The 23,863-nt window shown below is 35.3% G+C and overlaps 1 protein-coding gene across 3 annotated transcripts in view; it reads left to right on the forward strand.

Annotated features, from left to right (window-relative positions):
• TFEC (transcription factor EC) overlaps positions 1–23,863 on the forward strand; it is a 191,875-nt gene that overhangs the window by 117,201 nt on the left and 50,811 nt on the right. The gene's annotated exons all lie outside the window — the stretch shown is intronic.

Raw genomic sequence — 23,863 nt, forward strand, 5'->3', positions numbered from 1 at the left:
TTTTGGTAGAAGCTATCTTAAAGAAGCCAAATTTTGTGATCTCTATTTGCAGACTTAAAATAATCTTTTTTTAAATCTATAAGATAAATTATATATAATTTTCATGTTGTCTATTTCTTTGGTTTTAATTACTATACTTTAAAATTTTCTGTTTCAATCCAAAGCAGTAGAATAGTTCAATGTACGAGTAAATTTTGTTGAAGTGAAACTTGGAGTTGACGTCAAAAAATGAAACAAGCTGAAAAATGTTTCTTAAAAGTCAGCGTAATTTTAATGACTGTGGCACAATAGTTTCTAATAAGTTCTTGATAGCCAAAATAATTATGAGGCATTTAAATATTATGCAAGTTTCTAGCGTAAGTGAAATATTCAGAAATGGTTATAATTAACACAGTGGAAGTAGAAAATAATTTTGAAAACAGTGGTTTGAAAGGAGAAACTGAAAAAAACTACAGCAGTTTTAAATGAACTAATGAAATATGATTAAAAGGGAATAATGATGGATATGAATAAAATAATAAACATATTATTATACATGTGGTAATGCAATAATTCAATTTAAATCAATGTACAAATAAAATGACCTGAAATCAGCTGGACATATCAGACTGTTCATAGAGGTAAGTTTAATTAATTCTTATAGTAAAAAATATTAGATTCAGCAAGGGAGTGATAGCAGATCCAGAAAGGTAATGTTTACAAATAGCAGATTGCAAATTTTATTCTATTTGGCAAAACAAAACAAATGTATAGTGTGAAATATAGTTCCTGTGCAGTTTTAGAAAGTATGCTTATATAGAAAGAAGCGTCTCTGAGGCATAGAGCAGAGGCTGCATGAGGAGAGCAGGGAGAATCACAAGTCTTGTAACAGGAGTCTTGTAGAAAAAATGACTAACAAGAAACTAATGTATAGAAATATTCCTTATTTTATAGAGTTGTGAATTATCAGCCAGTCAAGCAATCTGTGGGATGGGGTGCAGGTGTTGGGAGATATATCAACATTTGGCAGATGTTTCTTTACCTATGAAACCTTAGAGATTGATAGATAATTTTGTGATTCTGTTAAATTGTATTTATTGGACCTGAGACAGTCTTGGCGGCTTACTCATGAACAAAACAAAACAAAAAATGGTATGAGAATGTATTATAGTTAGTTTATGTTAAGCATTGGGAAAATTGGGGAGATCGATATTGTTGAAAAGTGACATAGTAAGATAGGTTGTGGAATGTCCTCAGGTGGCCACTTCTAGGAATAGATTGCTTAAGGAGAGAAAGCCCTTGTTCCCAGTTTTGTAATTGCTCTCAAGATACAGCAGAAGATTGAGCCTAATGATCTTAAAGACCCATTCGATTACAGTTTTTCTATCTCTTCAGGTTTGAAGAATAGGTGATAATTCTAAAGTAGAACTACAAGAGACAATTGAAGGGCCTGGCTCTAGGAAACAGAGATTGAGTTTTAATAAGGATTGCCCTGCCTCCCTCTATTCATCCTTGAGTTTCCATGGAAGAGTATTTCCAAATCACCTCTTGCCTTTCCTGGAACACTTCTCAGCCTGCATACTAGAACAGGCTGCGATTCACTTTCTAGCTCCTTCCACTGAGACAGAGAATCCTTTCGTCCCTCCCTTTGTTCCTTTCTTTATTTCTTGTGTGAACATGTTTCCAATACGGAAGTTGATAGGCACATGAAAAAAACAACTTTTGAAAGATATTCAGCATCCTTACATGTATTTCCATCCAGATAAAAATTTGAGCCAGAACTTTCTGTGTGTTCAATCAGTTATTTTCCTATTTCCTTTATCCCACATTCTCTCAAACATCTTTCCCCACTCTCCCCAAATCGAAACCAGTCCCTACTGCACTGAAAATCTGACAGGTAATGATCTCAGCTAGTGTCTGTAGGGAATTTCTTAGCAGCTAAGATATTTACACTCTATTCCCTTTGATCCCGAGCAAATTCAGATGGATTTGAACCTACTGAACCATCTGAAGTCTGCAACAGTTTTGTAAGCAGCATTTTTTTTTTTTTACCATCAGACTAAGTTCTGGTAAACTTCTAAATTTTCTCTCCACTTAATCAAACACTTTTCCTCTTCTGTGGCTTATGATTGTCCTTCCCGTGTGCCAGGCACTTTTCACATGATGGGTGATTTGCTCTTTCCATCAGAATTATGCCTACCATTAAACATTTTTCCATAAGCATATTCAACCTTTATATCCACTCTGCTCTCAAAATTTAAAACATCTATTGTTTTTTATTGCAAACCACCATTTTTTCTTGTTAGCCTTTTGAACACTTATTGTGACATGTGGGGTTATAGAGTTTGGAAAACTCTGAGCATATCCATTCTTAAGTATAGAAACAAACCAGGGGGTGAGTCTGTCCAGTGAGATGACTGATAACACCGTCCTCTGGAGAAGGTAGAAAATGTGTGGCTTTTTTCTTGATCAGTACCTTAGTTAATCTTTACTTAAGTTTGGTCAAGTTGAAGGTGTATAAGTAGAGGACTGTACCAGTTGCTAGGTTTTGAGGATAAGATGTATAAGCTATTATATGTTACCTGCCAGTTAACAATCGAGGCATTTCAACAATTAATCACACTGTAAAGTGTTCTAATAAAAGTATACAGAGGGTGCCAAAAATGTATACACATTTTAAGAAATAAAAAAACTGTATAAAAATTGTAATAATACATATCTATAACAAAAGCTGAATACAAGTCACGTTTGACTTCTGCAATTACAAGAGGTGCTCAAAGTGGTTACCATCAGTATAATTTTAATAGTTTTATCCTTTCTTAAAATGTGTATACATTTTTGTGGCACCTTCTGTATATGAATTTGCTGTGAGTCTGGGGTTTTACAACATGTTCAAAGAGATGAGGTTGAAGTATATCTTGAAAAATAAATAGCTATTCTCTAGGCAGGCAAAGGGTAGGAGAGAGGCATCATACTAGAAATTAGCATGTGCAGCGTTATGAAAAGCAAGCCATATTCAGGGGTCTTTGTTAGAGCGTGGCATCATTGTACGGAATAACGAAAAGTGGGCTGGGGAGATAAGGCACGGTAGACCCTAAGAGCTCTGCTTTAAGTGCTGTAAGATTTTAGCAAGGGGAGTAGTTGGGTCTGATTGTGTTTTAGCAGGATATTTCTGGCCATTTGGGACACATACTGGAGGGATGAGAGAATACAATCATTGGTTTTAGATTTGGTTTATAGAATGCTCCTGTATCTGCTTTGAGAAACCTGGAAAAGCGTGTGTCTCTGGGTAATACTTTGCAGAGTGGTTGCACCTCTGGCAGGAACCGAAGACAAGCATTTTGCTAAAAACATGATATAACCTCCTTCATAAGAAAATCAAAGGTGGTGGACTGTGTCATTTTCACTGTAGAAATAACCACTTAAACGGAACATGGATTAGCTCCCAGACCAGTGGGCCAAGCAAATATTTGCAGGTGATTCAGTGATTTCTTTGTGGTTGCTGGATTTAGTGCTGATAGAACACACTGTGAAATAGGAAGTCAATTCAGCAGTTTTAGCCTGCTACTAACTTGCCATGTGACTTTGAATAAGTCTCTCTCTCTCTCTCTCTCTCTCTCTCTCTCTCTCTCTCTCTCTCTCTCTCTCTCTCGTGTGTGTGTGTGTGTGTGTGTGTGTGTGTGTGTGTGTGTTTGCTGAATACTTTAAGTTATGGTGAGGGGTCTGTTGGTGTTAAAGTTAGGTCTTCTGGGCCTGAAGAGCACTTCTGAATTTATTCCTGGGATATCAAACTCACATTGGATGTGGGAGCTCTAAGATTGGAAATCCAGATCAGAGCCCAAAGGTGGGATCTCTCTCCACCTTCTTATGGGACTCATGATCTCACATTTTTGACAGATTTTCAGAGCATGAAGCATAACCATTGGCTGTTATTTCACGTATCTGGCTTCCCCCACCCCAACACCCTCTCCTGAAAACAGCATTAGGACAGAGCTCTCAGAGCAAGATAAAATATAGAACAAGGCAACTCTTTGCATAATTTGGGAAGTAACCTTTAAGTTATCTTTTCTTCATAGGTCCTTTCTACTTTTCCATATTTTCTAAAAAATTGTTGCCAATAAATTTGCATTTCTATTTGTTTCAACATAAAACACTGGTTGTAGTAAGTTGTATTTAAATTCACTTACATTGAGTCCTACTGAACACATCCAGTGAAATGTGTGGCAAAAAGTTGATTAGTTTCTTAAAACATATTTGTCTAAAGACAAAATAAACAACAACAAAATAGCAAGCAAAGATATTCCAGAATATCCCAGGAGAAGGAAAGAATTTATCAAATAAATGCATAAGCTAAAATATTAAGTCCTCTACTGGGGGTTAAATGAGAGTCAGTAAAAGTTCACTAGTCTGCTTGAGTAGCAGTCATCTTACAAGAGTGTTAGTGAGTATCAGCATCAGCTATGTTACATGAAATGTTCTTTTTTCTTCTCTTTTCTTCACCAGTTGATAATGGCTAACACTGATTGGGCTCTCATCAGTTTAAAAGGCTTTGCATGTCTCACCTCATTTGAGTCTGACAATACTCTCCAGAAAGGTGCTGTTATCTTTATTGTTCAGAAGAGAAAAGTAAGGTTTTTGAAGGAAAGGTGCCTTTCCCAAGGTGACCAGGGAATAGTGACGGAGCAGGACCACGGATCTAAGTCTGTATGGTGCTCAGACACAGGTAAATTATACAATCTTTTTCGGGCCACTTTCAAATGTAAACTTTATCTTTGTTGTTCTGTTGCATTCATTTTGAACAAGGACCTATCTTTATAGCAGAGAAGGGGAGACAGTACAAGGGACAGGTTTGGGGAGAATCAGAAAGCACAGCTGTGTTAAAAATGGCTCCTAGGCTTTCATATGAATAACAAGGTCTGTGCCTGTATTAGATTTGCAAAAATAGCAGCTGCAGAGGTAACAAGGGACCAGAATAGATGGCTCTATTTCATAAAATAAAGGGGCAAAGTGAAGAGACTCATTAATGTTGAAGCAGTAAATGGATAACCAGTGACAAATATCAAGTAGATTTGCTTCAGTTTGGTCAGAGAAAGGTCATTGATTATTTTTGGTTAAACTGGTTCACAGAGGCCAGGTCTCCACTAAAAAAGGGAATTAATTGCTTCCATTTCCCACTAATTGCCTCAACATTTCCCTTTGCTTTGTCATTGGAGATTTGGTCAGAGAGGCAAAAAGTCAAAAGTCAGAGTTTGATGGAATCTACATAAAGAGGGAATCTGAGGAGACCAAATTATGGCATTTGGTGTAATAATGATAATGATATTTAGCATTTTTCCCTGGGAGTGCTGTGGATTTTTTAGAGACCTTTTCAATCTTTAATCAGACCATAGGGCACATTTAAGAGAGTTCACTGTTTTTATTTCCACCTAGAGGATAAGGCATCACAGAGAGATGAAGTGACCTAGGGCAAGTCTCCTGAGATGTTAATCCTGTGTGTTGGATTACACCCTCCTGTCCCGAGTTTTAGCTGGAAGCCTGGGCTCTTCCCAGAGGTCTAATTCATTCATGCTTCTTCGGAGTCTTCAGGCTTTTTGCACATTACCGTGTGAGATGACTACTTCTATAATGACAGAGAAATCAGCCAAGAAAACAGCAAGGAAAATTTTGATGTCACAACAGTTGCTTGGTTTGTGGTTTATTAATTGATGTTCCAGCCATCTTCAATTAACAAGACATTCTACTTTGTATTTGCTGAATTAACTAGCTTTTGAAATCCTATCCAGCTCTAAATCCTTTGAAATACATGAGTTTTATATTCCAGACATTTTTGTTTTATTTTTTTATAACTCAAAGTGGAAAGGACATGGGCTCTGGATATGATAGGTCAGTGTTCAATGATTTTGGCTTCTCTGATTTACTTGTAATACCTTCAGAGGCCCAGGAGACAAATTCTCTCTAGGAAGTCCCAAATATGCAATATCAAATATCAAGTCCTTTTCTTTGCTTGAAGAACCAGAAATATAAATTATTATTAATTAGATATGTATTACATTATGGCTCTTAGAAACATGGTGAATTAAAATTAGTGTTGTTATTAGAAATTATAAAGATATTGAATAATGAAACTTTTAATTGGAATAAGGCCAAACAAAGATGCTGTTGCAAAAGGAGTCTGGTACTTCATTAAAATACTTTATTCGAGCAGATGTTCTCACAATGATGGTGAACTTGAACTGGACCATCTTCCTGTGGTCAGATGCCTCTCCACAAGAAGTGGCCCGAACCCTACCCCATTGAAAGTGCCGTGTGCACATTAAGTCGTTTAGTAATCAGAACAGTCTGAGGAACTGAGTAGTAGTATTGCAGAAAATTCAGATCAGGGTACTTACATCCTGGGAGGGAAATGTTTGGTCCAAAGGCACACAGCTTGTCAGTGAGTCACTTAGGTTTGAAGCCAGGTGGGCTACTTCCCAAACCTGCAGTACTGACTGGGCTCCACCAATGCTTTTGAAACCTCAGGCTGCTATTCAAGGTTGCCATTTGTGCAAGCTGAGAAATTAAGTCACCCTCACCCTCATGTTTAAATTAAGTAAGGGATTCTTAAAGTTTGTTTTTCTTCTGACAAAAGTGACTATTCACACTAGGAATGGAAAACCATTATCAAGAGTGACATCTATGTCACCAAACCCTACACTGAGCCCTTTCTAAGTGTTTTAATTTAATCTCAAAGAATACAACTAGCCATTCCATTGTCAAGACACATGTCTCAATCCTCTGACCAAGAAACATTAGGAGCTGGGTGTATGGATCCTTTGGGTTCCTAGGGTGCTTTTCTTTTGTTTGCCTCTCCCCCTTGCTTCCATCTGTAGCTCTCAGGCAGGCCCAGTGAGCCTTTCTCCCTGTGTGGAAGCTGAGGAAGAAGTCTGAAGGGAGTAGTAATTGTCAAACTAGTTACTCACAACTTCTCTGACTTGTTTCTCTTTTAAAAAAATATCTTACATTGTCAATTACCATTGACATTCAATATTGTTTTATATTAGTTTCAGGTGTACAGCACAGTGGTTAGACATTTATATAATTTACGAAGTGATCCCCCCGACTTGTTTCTCTTAAACAATGTAACTTAATAAAACCCCTTCCAAATATATAAACAGGGCACACCTACTAAAACAGGAAGAACTAGGACTGTGTATACATGGGAAACTGGGTTTGACTGTTTTGATTAACTTGACTGCTCAAGTCAGTCAAAAAGTAATCACCAGTTAAGCAAACCATTTTGACAGATTTTTGGCCCACTGTGACTGCTTATTTGACTGGCTTGCCTGTCAGGTTTAAGTGGTCAGATTGACTGGAGACAATCTAACTGGAAAATTTAACTTCGGAGGACGTGGGTGTCTGTATACCAGAATCTACTTTAAATAACGTTATTTGAAATCGGTACTTATTTTCCTGGGGCCAGTGAGAGAAGTTTGAAAGTGACACATCGCAACATTTGACTTTCTAGAGTGAGATGTCTTGCTGCTTGCTAGAGCTGGCAATGTATTTATAGGCTAAAAAACAATCACATTTTTCCCTATGCACATATACGAGTAGAGTTCAATAAGATTGAAACTCTACCCTAACTTGGCCAAGTCCTAATAAGGCATCATATTCTCTAACTCTTCTGAAGGGTTGATGACAGACGTGTGACAGCAAATAACTTCTCAGATATCAGGTTACTAGTTCAGTTGTTAGTGACTTGTGGCTCAGCAAAGTTGACCTTGCCACGAATAGCAGTCTTTCAAAGAAGAATTTCTGAGAGAGAGAGAGAGAGAGAGAGAGAGAGTGAGAGAGAGAGAGAGAGAGAGAGAGAGAGAGAGAACCAAAACAACAAAACAACAACAACAACAAAATAAAACAAAAAAAACAAAACAAGCAAAACCTTTGGCGAGGCAAAAAAATCTGGTTGACATTATTATTTGAGCTGTTTTTTAAAAGCAAGCTCCTTTATATATCTATGCATATGTTCTTTCAGGAATTTTACTTTGAAATGAGCTCCCAGGTTTGGGCAAGATAAAAACACCATCATAAAGACTGAGAGAATGATTTATTTTCACATTTCTGGGGAGAACATAACGAGGTTATTGTCTGCTATAAGCACATTGTTATAAGGTCTGGTTTACATTGGCTGGTTGAAAATCCTAGTGCATTTACACTGAGAATTTGAAATATCCTGTTGTTTGAAAGACATTCATGTGCTGCTTTCCAGCGCTCCTAAAATCCTAACTTTCCCATGCCAATGTTTCTCATGTACTTTATTAAATAAGTTCAGTGATAAGATTAGATAGATGTTAGGACCAGAGTTAGTAATGAATACAACGACACTGTTCTTAAAACATTTTGCTTAATAGTCACATTTCATCTGTGTTAGAGTCACTTGATATATCATTCTACTTTTTCAAATTACATGATTAATAGAGGGAAAGGGAGCATACTTCAGCTTTGTTTTCAAAGTTTATGCTTTCTAGTCATTTTATGATTGTTTTTACCAATAAAGCCCGTTGACCTCAGTAAAAGTGAGAAGTAAATTAAATCTCACAGTTTGAAGAATGCTATAGAGAGTCCTTGGAGATATACTTACATTTTATATGTTCTCTACATTACAGTCATTACTAATAATGCTTCAATGATCATCTGGATGCTTCAAATCTTCCACACAGTTAAGATTATTTTCTTAGGCTATGAAAGTGTACAAATTTCCCTTCTGGCAGCAACTCCTGCTGCTGCCTGATACGGTGCATTGTGCCTTCAGGACTAGGTATTGCCATTTGAAAATATTTGTTAATTTGAAAGGCAAACAGCTTCATTTTCACAATCACTTCTGATGAGGAACAAAGACTCCGTAGTCAGACCAGTGAGGCTGTGAACTCCTGCTTTGCTTCAGGGCTCCTTAGCCTATGCTTTATGTCCACATTCTCACGGGCAGTGCCCAGAGAACAAGGCTCCTCACCTTGCTGGCTTGCTGTGGGGGTTACCTGTGACTAGGTCGGGGTGCTCCAAACCCTGTGCCTGATGCAAAGCAAACTTTGTGTACGTATCAGCAATATATGCTATTATTATCACTATGATTATTAACATAGTTTTTACTTTAAAGAGAGCACTAGAATAGAGATAAGAGGGTTTGGATTGATTTTTAACTCTGTGCTACTTTAACAACTTGCTTTACGTCTCTGAATCTTAGTTGGCTTATCAATAAAATCTGTCAAATAAGGGATCATATTCATATGGGATCAAATAAGAGATCCTAAGAGGGATCAATGGATAACAAAGTGGTCTGTAAATTATAAAATACTGTATAAACACTATTCATTATTGTCTTTGGGTCTCATACCAGTTGTCTACTTGCCCTATAGTCTGTGGCTACATATTTAAAAATTCAGTGTCAGTGAAAGAGAAGGCTCACCCAAATGGTGACACTGATGGCAAAAGTTATTAAAATGGTGGAAAAGTTTAGAAACCAAATTATTTATACCATGCATCACTTTTTTAAAATTAGCTCTCATGGAAACATTATATTTAAAGTTAAGAAAAGGGCCTCCATTTTGTCATTGTAAAATATCCTACAAATAGTAAGGAAGAAGATTAAAACCATCTTTGGTGCTGCAATTTTTGGAGATAATTTCCCATTGATAAGAGGAAGCATGGTTGATAGACAAGTACACATGGCCAATCAATCATATATGGTCAAATGTTTGCCCCAACCAAGCAAGTGATCAGTGTTAACAAGCATGGATATTTCTGGAGATGTCCAGTGGCTTCCTAAGGTGGAGGTTAGTGAGCAATCGAAGGGAAAGATGTTATAGAAGTCCGAGGGGTCATGGAGCACATTGTTTCCCAGATTCAGCAGCTTTCGGGGGGTGATCCAATGTCAGGCTGGGATCACAGCTCTCAGCCTTTCAGTCCTCTTGCTCTCTCTCTCCTCACACTTGCTCTTTGGTGGGATTGAGTCTTCTCATCCATTGGCTCGTCCATTTTCTCACCCCTTAGCCTTTGCTCCCTTCCACATCCAGCCTTCACCCAGCGAATTCCAGTCAGTTGTCACAAGCACAGTCACTTCATGCCCCGTTGCGCTTCTGCTATAGGTGACCATCCTGGTCCAGTGCAGCCTCTAAGCTCAGCCTCCAGGCAGCGGTCAAGGAAGACAGGACCAGGACAATATGCAAATTGGGACGTGTGCAAATTTGTGATGTTCAGTTTCAGCTGGGCCTTCTACACAGTGGGCATCATTCCTGCCCGTTCGCTCCCTTTCCCTTTGGTAGCTTGTGTATACTTTCCTTCCTCATCCAACATTGTACCTCGTCTCCTCTACCCACATTCTCAGCAGATGAATTTACCTATAACTTTACTGAGAAAATCTAATTTAAAAAGACATTTTCAACTCTCTTCCCAGAAACCTAAAAGTACCTTTATCAAAATACATTTTTCCTTTTTTCTACTGTTTCACAGAAAGAGAATATTTCCGCCAAAGTGAGGTCTCTTGCTTTAGGTCCCACTCAATACCTGTCTTTGCAGTCACTTATTTAATCAGTCATTCTTTTTTCACTTATATCTATGACCTCTCCTTAATTACATGTTACTGTCTGCATGTAAACATGATGAAATCTCTCCACTTATAAACACACACACACACACATACACACACACACACACACATACACACACACACAGAGGCTGAAATCCAAATACTCCCAGGTATTAATAATTAACTGATTGGGAGAAAACTGGGGAGACATAGGTTTTGGGGGTTGTCATTATGAGTACTTGTTCATATAAATTTTAAATTTTGAGGTATTTGTGATCTCTGTCTGTCTATCTGTCTCTCTGTTTCTCTCATATATATATATATACATCCTGTGTGACTTTATCTAAAACCCTAATTCAATGACTTCTGTGCTGACCCCCAAATATGCTTCTCTAAATCCACACATCTAGCTGTTTACTAGGTTTCCCTCTTGGATATTCCACAGGCACTCTGATTTCATTAAGTCTGGTGTTGAAAGTATTATCTTTTCTTCAAAACTTTTGCCTCCCTCCACTTTTATTCCTTATTTTGGTAAATGCCATCTTCTCCACCACTTCCCATTTCAGACTGGAGTGTTGTAGCTTCCTTCCTCTTCACCCCATGTATAAATCAATCAAATATTTTCCTCTATATCATGGGGTATATTTGACCTATCTTTCCAGTATCAAATATTATTGCCTTAGTTTGGGCATTTTGTTCTTCTCTCCTGGAATATTCCCGAAAACTCCTGATTGTTCTCCTTGTGCCCAGCCTGGTCATTCAATAATTCAGTCTCCATATTATTGCCTGAGAGATATTTCTAAACAATTGATTACGTTACTATCCTGCTAAAAGCTTCATATGGCACATTAAGGTTATAAGAACAAAGCTTAGGGTAATATTTATTCCTTTTTATGAACTGGCTTCTGTCTAGTTTTCTATTTTCATCTGTCCTCACCTGTACTTTCTGTATATCATATTAAGAAAAAAAGGAAAAAAAGAACTAGAGGAAGAAGGAAGGAAGGAAGGAAGAATATTTTGCCTTTGTAATTTCTATTACTAGAGCATTTTAGTAACATTGAAAAGTTAATTAAAGGTGTTAGATTTAGGAAACCGACCTGTTAGGATTTTCCTCAAGGGATTTCAGTTCTGATAAGGAAATCCTATGGTACCAGCATTTCCATGGAGGGCGTTTCTTCAAAGCCATCAGAAAAATTCGTAATGCTATAAGAATGATAAAAGAAAACTTGGAATTAAAAAGGCATACATATTAGTTTCCTATTGCTGCTGTAATAAAAGTCATCAAACTTCGTGACTTAAAATAACACACATTTACTATCTTATAGTTCTAGAGGACAATGTGAAATCATTTTTACTGGGTTAAAATCCAAGTGTCAGTAGGGCTTAGTTTCTTTCTGGAGGTTCTGCAGGGGTGTCAAAACTGCGGCCCGCGGGCCAACTGCGGTGCACAATCCATTGTTAATTGGCCCGCAGCAAATTCCAAAACTATATTTAGTTTACTTAAATAAACCAGGTTAGGCAATACGTACTTCACCTCAAGTGAGTGGCCCGGCTGTTTGTGTATTTTACCGCATATGGCCCTTGGTAAAAAACGTTGAAAAAAGTTTAGACACCCCTGTGGGATAGTATGTTTCCTTGCCTTTTCCAGCTTCTGGAAGTTGCCCATATTCTGTGGCTCAACATTCATTAACATTCATCTGCTTCTGTAGTCATATCTCCTTCTGTTGGATTCTGACCCTCCTGTCTCCCTCTTCTAAGGACCCTCCCCTGAGGGTAATCCAAGTAATCCGAGAGAATTTCCCCATCTCAAACTCCTTAATTTAATCACACCCACAAAGTCCCTTTTGTAATGTATTCTGACAAAGCCACAGGTTCTGGGGTTTAAGATGTGGACATCTTTGATGAGTGAGGCATTATTTTACCTATCACAAAATAATTGTAAATAATTGGTAAGAGTTTTAAAAGGCTAAAACAATATATTTTCTAATATATTTTTGTTTTCTCCTTTAGTTTTCAATGAAAAAGTTTTATTTTAATTGGTTAGCTCAAATTAGCATGGAAAATAGAATCCTGGATCTTCACCTCTGAAGTTACAGTAAAGTACTTTCCAAGTATTCCAAATGACAATGGTAACAAGCATTTTGATTTTTTCCTTATTTCTCAAAAGTAATTGACACAAAAGAAAGATCTTACAAAGAACTTTTCTGTTACTTCAATTCTTGCCGGCTTTTTATATGCATTTGTTTATTTCTTAAATTTATCCCTCAGAGAAAGAAGTTAAAAATTCCCAAATAGAATAGTCATGATATTTATATAGAACAAGCCAAGCTGAAAATAATATTTTCTGCCTTCCCCACTCCTGTCTCTCCCCATCCACCCTTTCTCTCTTATAAAAAGGAGTTAGAGGTTTTTAGAAAAGAAACATCAAAGTAATAGTAAAGATGCTATAATGAAATTAAAATTTCTCCTGGGGAAGAGGGCTAGGACTCTTCAGAATAGTGTACATTTAATACACAGATCTAGAGACTGAAGTAGAACAAAGCACTTTCAAGAAAGACTCATCTAGAGTTAATATTTTCTGATGGCAGATTTCTATTATAGCATTGTCCCATACTGTATGGAGAACCCAGATCTTGCAGCACGTGATGGTTACAAAACAGGTGATGTGAAACACAAAATAAAACAGAAACAAAATCGTACGTGAATGAAGTCAAACTGTATTATGAGTGGGGAAGTAATCCCAAAGGTTTCTTTACCAGGGTGCAGTCAGTTGGTTTATATTTGTAGTAAGATATAGGACTCATTTTTTTCCTAACAGTAGGGACTGGAGTTGAATCTTATTATCCTTGTGAGTAGATAATAAATAACTTGCAGTTGAACGTACTTGCAATCAAAAGAGGAGAAGTCAAGTTCACTTTCTTGCCTGTGGGATTGTGAGCAAGTCTGATAATCTGTTTGAGCTTTAGTGTCTTCATCTACAAAATGAGGACAAAAGTCCTTACTGAAATCATTGGACTCTTTGATACCTGTGACTGTGGCTACTATTATTTTGCATTCTGATGTCTCAACTAATCCACGTGGTCCTGGGATCAGTCTTCTTGATGAATCAATGTGTCATGGCCATGTATTTTCTATAACCGTGAAAAATTTAAAACAGAAGTGTATTTCTTTGATTCTAAAAGAACATTGTTCTTTAGTGACAAGGGGAAGCTGAAATTACAATAACTATAACTGAGGGCCTTTCCTACAAGAAGGCCTAATTACTTGAAGAATTTGATTAATGTAGGTAATGTAATAACAGGTACATTTAGAACACAGAGAATGCAAAATAATCATATTTATTAGTTAAGTAAAACAAAGACAATATAAATTTTACCTTTCCATTCCCCCAGGGAAACACTAGTAATATCTACAAAAATTGAGTGATAGAAATGTACTTATGAAATAAAGCCATTTTCTTCAGTTTGTCAGTCAAAATGAATAATTTCAAAATCTCATTTTCAGCTAGATTATTTTAATATTTAACTATCTAAAATGCCCCAATCATATTCTTTAGAAAATGGTTAGACTAGAAGACTGCAGTTATAATGATGACATTTTATTATGATAAAAATGACTTCATTAATTGATGATCATATATCAACTCATAAAGTAGATAAAAGATTTTAAAGGTTTTCAAGTTTGAGATAGTATAAAACCCTTTGAATTGTTTAGAATTTTTTCAGGAATAAACATTTATGATTCTTTTATTCTTATTGTATAAATTTCTTTATTATAAATTCAACTACATTAAGTGGCCAGTCCATTTCTTTTATAAGATTAGCATATGTTGATCATATATTGATATTGTCTGTAATCTAACCATTAAGAAATAATTAAAAATGAGAAATATAATGTATTTGTAACAGAATGATACAAGAGGTGGCAAGTATTATAGGATTTTTATCCCAGATATTCTTATTTATGGCTTTGGAACATGTAAATTAAAAAAAATGCATTGATGACTTTCCAAGATATTTGAAATATGACCTTTTAAAGAAGTCAGTCTTGTTTTTCCTTTATTCTCTGCATCCTTGAAAGAACACTCACAACTTCATAATCAAAATGTCATTATACTGAGGATGAAAAACAATGCATTTAAGCATTACATGAGAGCTTTGTTTTAAGTTGAAAGTAACTGTGAAGTGTAAAAAGCATCAGCTAAACACAGTTGTTGATTTCTGAAGCAAAATGTCTTTTGCTTTATAAAAGTCTTCCTAATAAATATTAATGTTTAAGAATTAATGCAGTCAGACAAACTTTTTTTCTGAAATTAAGACATTTTATTGAATCTAGCTTAAGTAATTAACTTGTATATTTCCATACTTATAGGAAACAATTGAATTGTATGCAAAACTCTAAAAAGCATAGAAACTGAAATATTAATTTACTTAAATATAGCTATAAGCTCTAAATATGAATTTGCCTAATAATATCAAAACATAATGTTATACATGGATGACTCATTCTTGGGAAGAATACATCTTTAATTCACTGAATTGGTTTGTTGAATTGGAAAGGACGTATCTTTGCCTCATTTCTTTATATATTATCAAGAAATAACATATGCTAAATTTAAATTTAAATTTTTGATACATTGTAATTTCTGAAAAGAAAAATCAATTAAATATTGTGCTAATATTTTAAAAATTAATTGTGAAGGGCCATTTCAGTTTTTATTTATGATATTGTAAGGTTCAATAAGATAATATATGCAAACCATATAGCATAGTCCTTTCTACATTCTATTCACCCAATAAACAGGCAGTATGAAATCTATTATTCAAAAAGTAGGGCTAGATGTGTTTCAAAATTCTCACTATTTCTGATTTTGAAAGGCAATATATACATATACTATTTATTCCTTGATACCCACCCTCCTAGAGGGGCCAAATACAGCATCCCATAATCAAATACATTACTATAGCTGCAGCAATGCATTTGGATATCTACTGCAGGTGGAATAAAGAAAGACTATACATAGCCTTACTTCATTTTAGATCTGATTTTGCCACCAAATCGGAAGGCACCAATTTTTTTTTTTTTTAATTCTGATTTTCAGAACTTTCTGGATTTTGAAATTGCACTTGAGAGGTTGAGGACTGATAACATGACAGTTGCAATGCAGTTGGACAAGGAAAATAATACATTATCTATATCAAAGGGATTAATGAATAATTTTAGAAATAGGCAAAATAGTAACTATTTAATTAAGGAAGATTTACCTGGCAATGTAACACACACAAACTTCAAATAAGCATTTTGTAAAATGTGCGGAAAAAATCAATGGCACCTAAGGCAAATTGGGTTTAGGATCAGAATAGATTTCCCTATGTGTAAATAGAATGTGGGAGTCTACCATGTGTAATTCCAGGCCCTCTTCTCTTGTAATTCTGTACATCCTCCAACCATCATCTCATCAGCTATCACCTAAGTATAGATGGCATGTAAATTTTATCCACAACTCCTTCCTTACTTCGGAATTCCAAACCCATACATCCAGCTGCCTACTTCACATACCCTTTTGGACACCTTCAGAACATCACAAACTCAGTGTGTTCAAAACCAATCTTATGATTCTCTGCCCCCTGACCCCAATGTAAAGGACAGTCTTCTATGTGAAGAGTGTTACTATCCATTCAGTCACTTAAGCCAGAAGCTCAAGTGTCATTTCTTAATCCATTTCTAATATCCCTCAAATCCAGCTACTAGTTATCAGGTGACCACCTTACCCTGATCACATGATCATAGTTGAAGCAGCCCTTGTTTCTCTCCTTGACTCTCTCAGTTACCCCTCTAAAATTCTTCCAACCAAACTACTATGTCCCTTTCTTGTGATAAAGGAAGTAAGACACCTTTATATACCTAAAGGATTGCATGGACCACTTCCACTGGCCACACCGGCCTCATAGCACACGACAATGTCTCTGTTCTAGTCCCATTACCTCGTTTCAGTGCTTTTTCTCCTCTTGCTTCCTCCGACCAAGGTCATTGCACACACTGTTCCATCTCCCTGGAATGCTTTTTCTACATCTCCCTCTAGTTACTTCCTATCATCCTCCAGATTCGGCTCTATCGTCCCTTCCTCGCAGAAGTTACCCCTAACTTTTATCTAGATAATTTTTTCTACATGCTCATACTCAAGTGTACCTCTCCTTCCTATCCTTATAGCATTTGAAAATTTAGTCATTTGCGTGATCATTTGATTAAAATCTGTCTCTTTCACCTCTCCATGAACTAGCCACGTGAGGAGAGAGACTTTGCTCACCATTATTACCCACCCAAGTGGCTAGCATATATAGGCATCCATATGTTAAGTGAATAAATTAGTGAAATTAGCAGCAGAAACTGTCGTTTGAATGATTTGTTCACATTTTATCTAGGTATTTCTGCTTGATTTTGTGACACATTTTACTTTCATAGGATTTATTCCATTGAGTTATAATGATATGTTTAATTATGTGTCTCTCCTAATAGACTGTGAACTCTATGAAGACTGAGTTATGTCTATTTTGTTCATAATTTTATCCTCAGAGCTTTTACAGTTCCATAAAACCTGGTGTGTGAAAGACACTCAAAAATATTTATAGAATTAATGAATGTTAAACCCATGAACACAATGTCAAGTATATTTTAATGTATTGTGGCTTAAGTTTTCTGCATGTTTCATATTAACTTAGTTTGGTTACTAACGATGTTGCCAGTTGATTTAAGTGTGTGCATGGCTGTTGTGCTGTTTTGAAGCCAACATGAAGTGGCTTAATTGATGTTTATGGCTCAAAAATTCCAAATATGCATACTCTGAAAAAAATATCAGATGGAATAAACCACATTTATTGCTGGTTTATTTAATTCTTTTAAAGGTACAAAATGGTAATTTTAAGGAGATACTAACATAAACAAAACAAATCAATGCAGTCAATGGAGCTGGATTAATTGTAAGGGAATGTTAAAGAAGCTTGGACTTTATAGTGCAGATATAAATGTTCATGGAGTGCAAGCATTTTTACTGCTAGAACACTACTGAATTAGGAAAACTCTGATTAATAATATTCATGCCTCTTTAAAGTCTTTTAAGTGTGGGTCTCCCCTCAAAGACATACCACTGGAATTACCCAAATTCAAATGATTGGGACTGAATGAATATGTTACAATCACATTTTATATTATTATCCATCAAATAGCTTTGGATTATATAATGCTTAGCTGAAATATGCTGACAGTTATTCAGAAACCTAAGTAAAACTTTTGATGAACTGGGCCCTACTTTGTTCAGTAGTTATATCTCAATCAGACAAGCTCGACTATATAATTTTAGGTTTAGTCAAGATGAGATTTATGGGTATATTATATCCAAGGCTGCTGTGAAGAAAGTAAGACTTGAAGAAATGAGTTATCAATCTTTACTACAGAACATTAACAAATGTCATATGGCTTTTATGAGTAGATACCTAGGAGGTAGTAGATTCATAAGCCCCCCAAAATAGATTTCCTCTGATATACCTCTGATACTAGGAACATAATTGATAGTTACCTATTACTCACTAGTGAAGTCCAAGCTTTTACTTCATTTATTAAATTCAAGCTTAGTACAAAATTAACAAAATTAAATAAGTACTGTCATAGCAATGGGATTGTCTGTCTTGCTTTTTGGTGTGTGGGTGTGTGTATGTGTGTGTGTGTGTGTGTGTGTGTGTGTGTGTTTGGTGACTATATATATATATATATATATATATATATATATATATATATATATATATTTAATATCACCTGGCAATATATTTAGAAGAAATTTATTTCTGACTGAATATATTTCTGTTTCTGTCCTTGCAGATAGTTTAAATATGCTTATGAGGTAGGTGCCTGATTAATTTGTTTGGCTAGTCAAATTAATGATGATAAAAAGTCTTGTTATTGAGGTAATTGCTTGTGTGATATTTGCCATCGCTTTTTAGTTTTGAGTTTCAAAAGGCTAGTACCCAGAAGGTGTTTCATCTCCTCCCAGGTTCCATGCCCTCAGTTTAGATAAGTGGTCTCCAGGTGGATGATGACACGTGGGTCACAGACCTGCTTTCTGGAGAGGAATGACTTTCCCTTGAGACTGCCTTTAACAAAGAACAAACTCTCATTAAATGTTTGCTGAGTGAATGCTGAAGAATTAGTTGAGGGCTTTTACCATTACATTGTACTTTCTTTATAAAAATACAACATTTTTAAAGAAGCTAAAATATATATGCCTGCATAAAGATGATATATAGAAATATTTATAGAGATCTGATACAAGTAGTGCATATATGTACAACCATACACACAGAGAATCACAGGGTTGGTGGAGTCCTTCAAAGTTTTTTAATACAACTGTCCATTTGTTTCTCAAATGTCCTTGTACAATATACTCTCCCTATTGTTATCCACTGGATCAGATCTGAAAACCAAATAAGAATTAGGTCAAAAGACTACAGTGTAAACACTGAAAAGTAAATTGAAGAAATTAACTCATGTATCTAGGAGCATAGTTTGGAAACCACTGTGTGAAACTTTGAAAACCACTCTGCAAAAATAAGAATAACCGCACATAGGGACAGAGAGTCTTTCTAGGTAACAATGCTTGGCTCATGCACATTACATCACTCCCTCAGCCCTCTACCGACCAGGAGATTTGAAATCCAAATGCAAATAAGACCACATAACATTTTGTTAGTCTTAATTCATTCCTAATTAAATATTTGCTAATTTACAGAGTTGAAACATCCCAAGATTGGTCTACACTCTGGGATTAAAAAAATAGTACTAATAATAACTCATCAGATTAGCAGATACCCTAAATCATCTTCTGTTGTTTCAACTGCTATTGTCAGAGATTGAGAATTGACTTGTTTCTGCAACATTAGACTGCATTCTCATGGATCTCTATCAATTCTCTCAAAAGGCAGAATTCCTGCATCCATTCTTGTCTAAAAGCAGGAATAGAAAAAGGAAAAAAGGAAAAAAATAAAACCCACAGATACATACATTTTGTATTTGTGATTGTGATTTCCCAGTGAATGTTTTCTGCAACCAGAAAAATGATTTTTGGGTTTTTTTTTGTTTTTTTTTTCCTGACTAACTCCTTCCCTTAGCTCATTATACTTGGAGGAGTTTGTGTGATTCTAACGTTTTTTAAGAGTCCAGATTACCCATTAAGCACATTGTCCTGGTTTCTTATGAATGGATCTAAGCATTTTTATAGTTTAGCAATACATATGCTTCTAAATTTTTAAGACCCACATTTCTTTATTAGAATATGGGAATTTAACCACATTTGAAACATCTTTTTAATTAGACTTTTTAATCTAAGTTTTTATTTTTGTAACTCCAAATAATGGAACTTTTTTTTTTTTTTAATCTAAAGCCTCGAGTGAGACAATTGTTAGTTGGATAATGATCTAATTGGTGAACTTTTATGTTAGTATATCCAAATACGGAATCTGCTTTATAAATCGGTTTGGAAAACACTGTTCTGCCCACTCTGTTATCTAAAAGGTCAGTCAGATCAGTGCAACATTATATATTTGGGCTTTCCACTTGAGCTGATTTACATTATTCTTTGGGCCTTTGATCAAGAGTGAACATGGTGGATGTTACAGCGCACGGCCTATATTATCCCCTCCTGACTGAGCCTCTCTGCCTTATCCTGGTTTCTTCACCCGACTGTAGCTGAGGTTCCGATACCACTGGCCTAACCTCCCTGGGCAATGTCAGACTATGTTTCCTGGATGACCCAACTTCAGACAATAAATATATATATTTTTAAAATAGAGGCATATGAAAAATTTCATTCCATAGTTTGCAAAAGCTGCTATTGAAATTTTGTTCAATATACCATTCAAGTCCTTCATGAAAAAGATCGAGTTCATAAATTCTCAGATACTATTCTGAAAAATATTTGTGACTCCTTAGAACTGGTATGATTTTATTTCTTAATAAGAAATATATATCAGATTGAAGCAGATGGAACTGACATTTTATAGATGAAAAATGGTCAAATATCTACACTTTCACAAGGTTCCACCTAATTTTTCTTTCCGTTTTCCTTGGCTGCCAGGATGCTCATGGGTAAATTTTGTACTTGATTACAATGTTAATCTTCAGCCTACATTTTTAAATGTAAATACATCTCACCACCTTCACACATCATAATTATTTATGTTTTGAAAAACAGGGAGACTATAAGTAAATAAATTATTTAAGTGAAATTAAGCAGATTTCTCTACATACACAAAACCTTAGACTTAAATTGATCATCATTGTTCTTAGTTTCTAGTAGTAGCATGTCAGGTTAATACTGTTGAGACATAATTCAGAGCTCTGGACATATGATTTAGTTACTGTTTTCCATAGCAAAATGTCCCTACATCCAGATTGTCTTAATTGCTTTGACAGCTCAGTCAACCACATCACCATCTACAGATGCTCCATCGGGTCTTCCAGGTGAAGACTGATGTCCTGATTGTGGTTTATCTGCTCCTCTTGGGGATTTCCAAGGCTCTTTGCAGTCTTCGTAGTGACACACGCACACTGTACTTCAAAGACTCATTCATTTACCCATTCACTGAATACATGTGAATACATAGTTTATAAAGCCCGTGGTGTGCCTGGGTTGTGTATAGGAAGTATGGCAGTACAGCAGCCAACAAGATAAACCCAGTCATTGCCCTTGGACATCTCATATATTTTTTCCTTGTCTAGAATGTGACTATTTCCTTGAAGGTAGACGCTGTGGTTGTCTCCTTTCTATTGTTAGTGTATCATTCTGTACACACACACTTGGCTCACTTTCCTACATACGTGAATAAATGAACAATGGCAACCTATGATTTCATTAACTTCATCCCACCATATATACTGGGACCTTCAGTAAAACAAATCCAATAGTTTTATAGTTGTGTCTGCAGATCCCAGGAAATTTAAAAGTATTTTAAAATTGGCTGTACATGGTTTAACTGGTGTTTTCCACTTAGTTTCTTATTGTTGTGATAAGTCCATGATTGGAAAAGACAAAGATTTTCTGAAGAGTAGCTTAATCACATTCCATTGACTATTTCTCTGCTCCACTAAGCTTTTAGACTCTTATGCTTAGTTTACACGTTATGTAGAGACACGTTATGTATGCCACTTTTGCCTGCTAAACTTTTGGAATTCCCTATAAATAACCAATAATTTAGACAAAGTTAGAGTTGGTTCCGTTATCTATTTTAATATGTCTCTGTATCGGGTTGTCGAAAGAGGAGATGGTCGTCTTACTTTGAGAAAGGAAAAGTATTCACGTGAGTTCCTTTTCACAACTAACTGTGTGACTATCTCCCAACTTCTTATATTCTTTCATTTTGATATTTTGCGTTTGAGATTTCCTCCCCTTTGCCCGCTGTGCAGGACCATCTCCTTCCAACACCTGATTTATAACCATTTTTATCTTCCAATTAGTTTTTAAAAACCAATACATTTTTTGGCATTTTAATTTATTGTACACATTACAGGGCTAATACACATAGTGTTTAGGAAGAAAGGCTCTGTATTCCAGCTCCGTCCCTTACTAGAGGAGTGATAACAGGCATGTCACTTAAACTCTCTAAGACTCAGTGGTTTCAGCATTATGGTGCAATGGGGATACTAATGATACCCATCTCCTAAGGTTGTAACAAGGTTTAAATAAAATAATGTGTACAGATTGCTTAGCACAATGTCTGTACCTTTTGCACATTATTATTATCATTATTGTTGCTTTGGCTACAGTTGATATTAATACTGCCCAACTAGATCAAAAACTCCTAGGGCCCTGGGATCACATCCATGATTTCTCTTGTACTCCTGATGTAACACAAAATACAATAAGCACTATAATGAAGGCTTTTAGCGTCAGTGAATAAAAAGTGAAAAATGAGTTAGTTAATGAATGTTCTAAATTTTGATTCAACATACTCTTCTGAGAATAAGAGATATTTTAATTTGTAGGTATACACTGTTCGTTAGCATTCAGTTATATTCTGTAAAAGATCATTCAGATTTTTGAACCTGAAAATGCTATTTATAATGTATATTTTGTAAATGTATACAGATTAAGAAGAATTAACTTAAAACTGCAAAATAATCTAAATAGCTACCCTAAAAAAATTACTCCTGGCATTTTAATGAAATGTTATTTTACAGCTTCAGAGCGCATAGCAATATAATTAGTAATATGTATAATCTTTATTACCAATCTTAATCTTTTTTACATGACTGAAAAATTATTTTATAGTAGTACAATTAAAATAATGCTAAAAATGTCAGCATAACAGAATTAAACTAAAGTAACTACTACAATATTGTACCCCAAACCAGCTAATTTAAATGCAAAATATTTCATAAAGGCTATTTATCTGGGCTAATGCATGTTAAGGGATTTAAAGAGTAGTTTGTGTAACTGAAATAAAAGAAAAAATAAGCACTGTAAAACAATCTTTACTATTGTTTAACATGAAGGAAATATTAAATAGGTTTATATATAGGCCACTTGAGGAAAATGTATTAGAGCCACATCACAGCATAGTAAATATCAAGGAGACTCGCAAGCGATACTACTTCCAGAGGCTTTTAAAGGGAAAGCTTGAAATGCTTAAAATTGCCCTCTTACAAACAATGATATATGGTCACCTATGATGGCTAAGCTGAAGATGCCCCAAATTTTAAGTCTATGTTTTGAAAGTGGGGTTTCAGAGTACTGGAAAGTTGCTTAGTTGCACATGACACTAGTTAGACTTTTTTCTGAATGCTTTTTTTTCTGTCAATTCATGATGACTCTATCAAAGTATTATTATTACAAAGTGAGAATATGGAAGGGTTGAAAAATAAGATTTTTAAAAATTAAAATAAGCTCAGTATAGAAACTGAAAAATATAGAAAAATGAAAAAAATCACCCATAAAGTATTACACTTAATATTTGATATATGTATATATTTCTAGTTTCTGCTCCCTCCTGGATAATTTTTAAAATTTTTAAATGATAGTTGTGAGTATATGCCATGGAATATTCAGATTTGTAATGCAAAGGAATCAAAAAAATATATTATATAAAAATCACTATTAGTAGTTAATCAGCTGTATTTTCCTTGTATTATTTCAACCCTCCTTTTTAGACCCTCAAGAAGTGTTGCTGCCTATATATTTTTTCCAAATTTTGTTTGTTACACGTAATTTTGAGGGCTATTCTAAAAAACATGGTTAGCATTTAAAATATGTTTGTAAAGTTTAAATTACTTCTTAAG

Source organism: Rhinolophus sinicus, chromosome 8, assembly GCF_057876585.1.
Source record: "Rhinolophus sinicus isolate RSI-liver-muscle chromosome 8, RSI-T2T, whole genome shotgun sequence".
Lineage (NCBI taxonomy): Eukaryota > Metazoa > Chordata > Mammalia > Chiroptera > Rhinolophidae > Rhinolophus > Rhinolophus sinicus.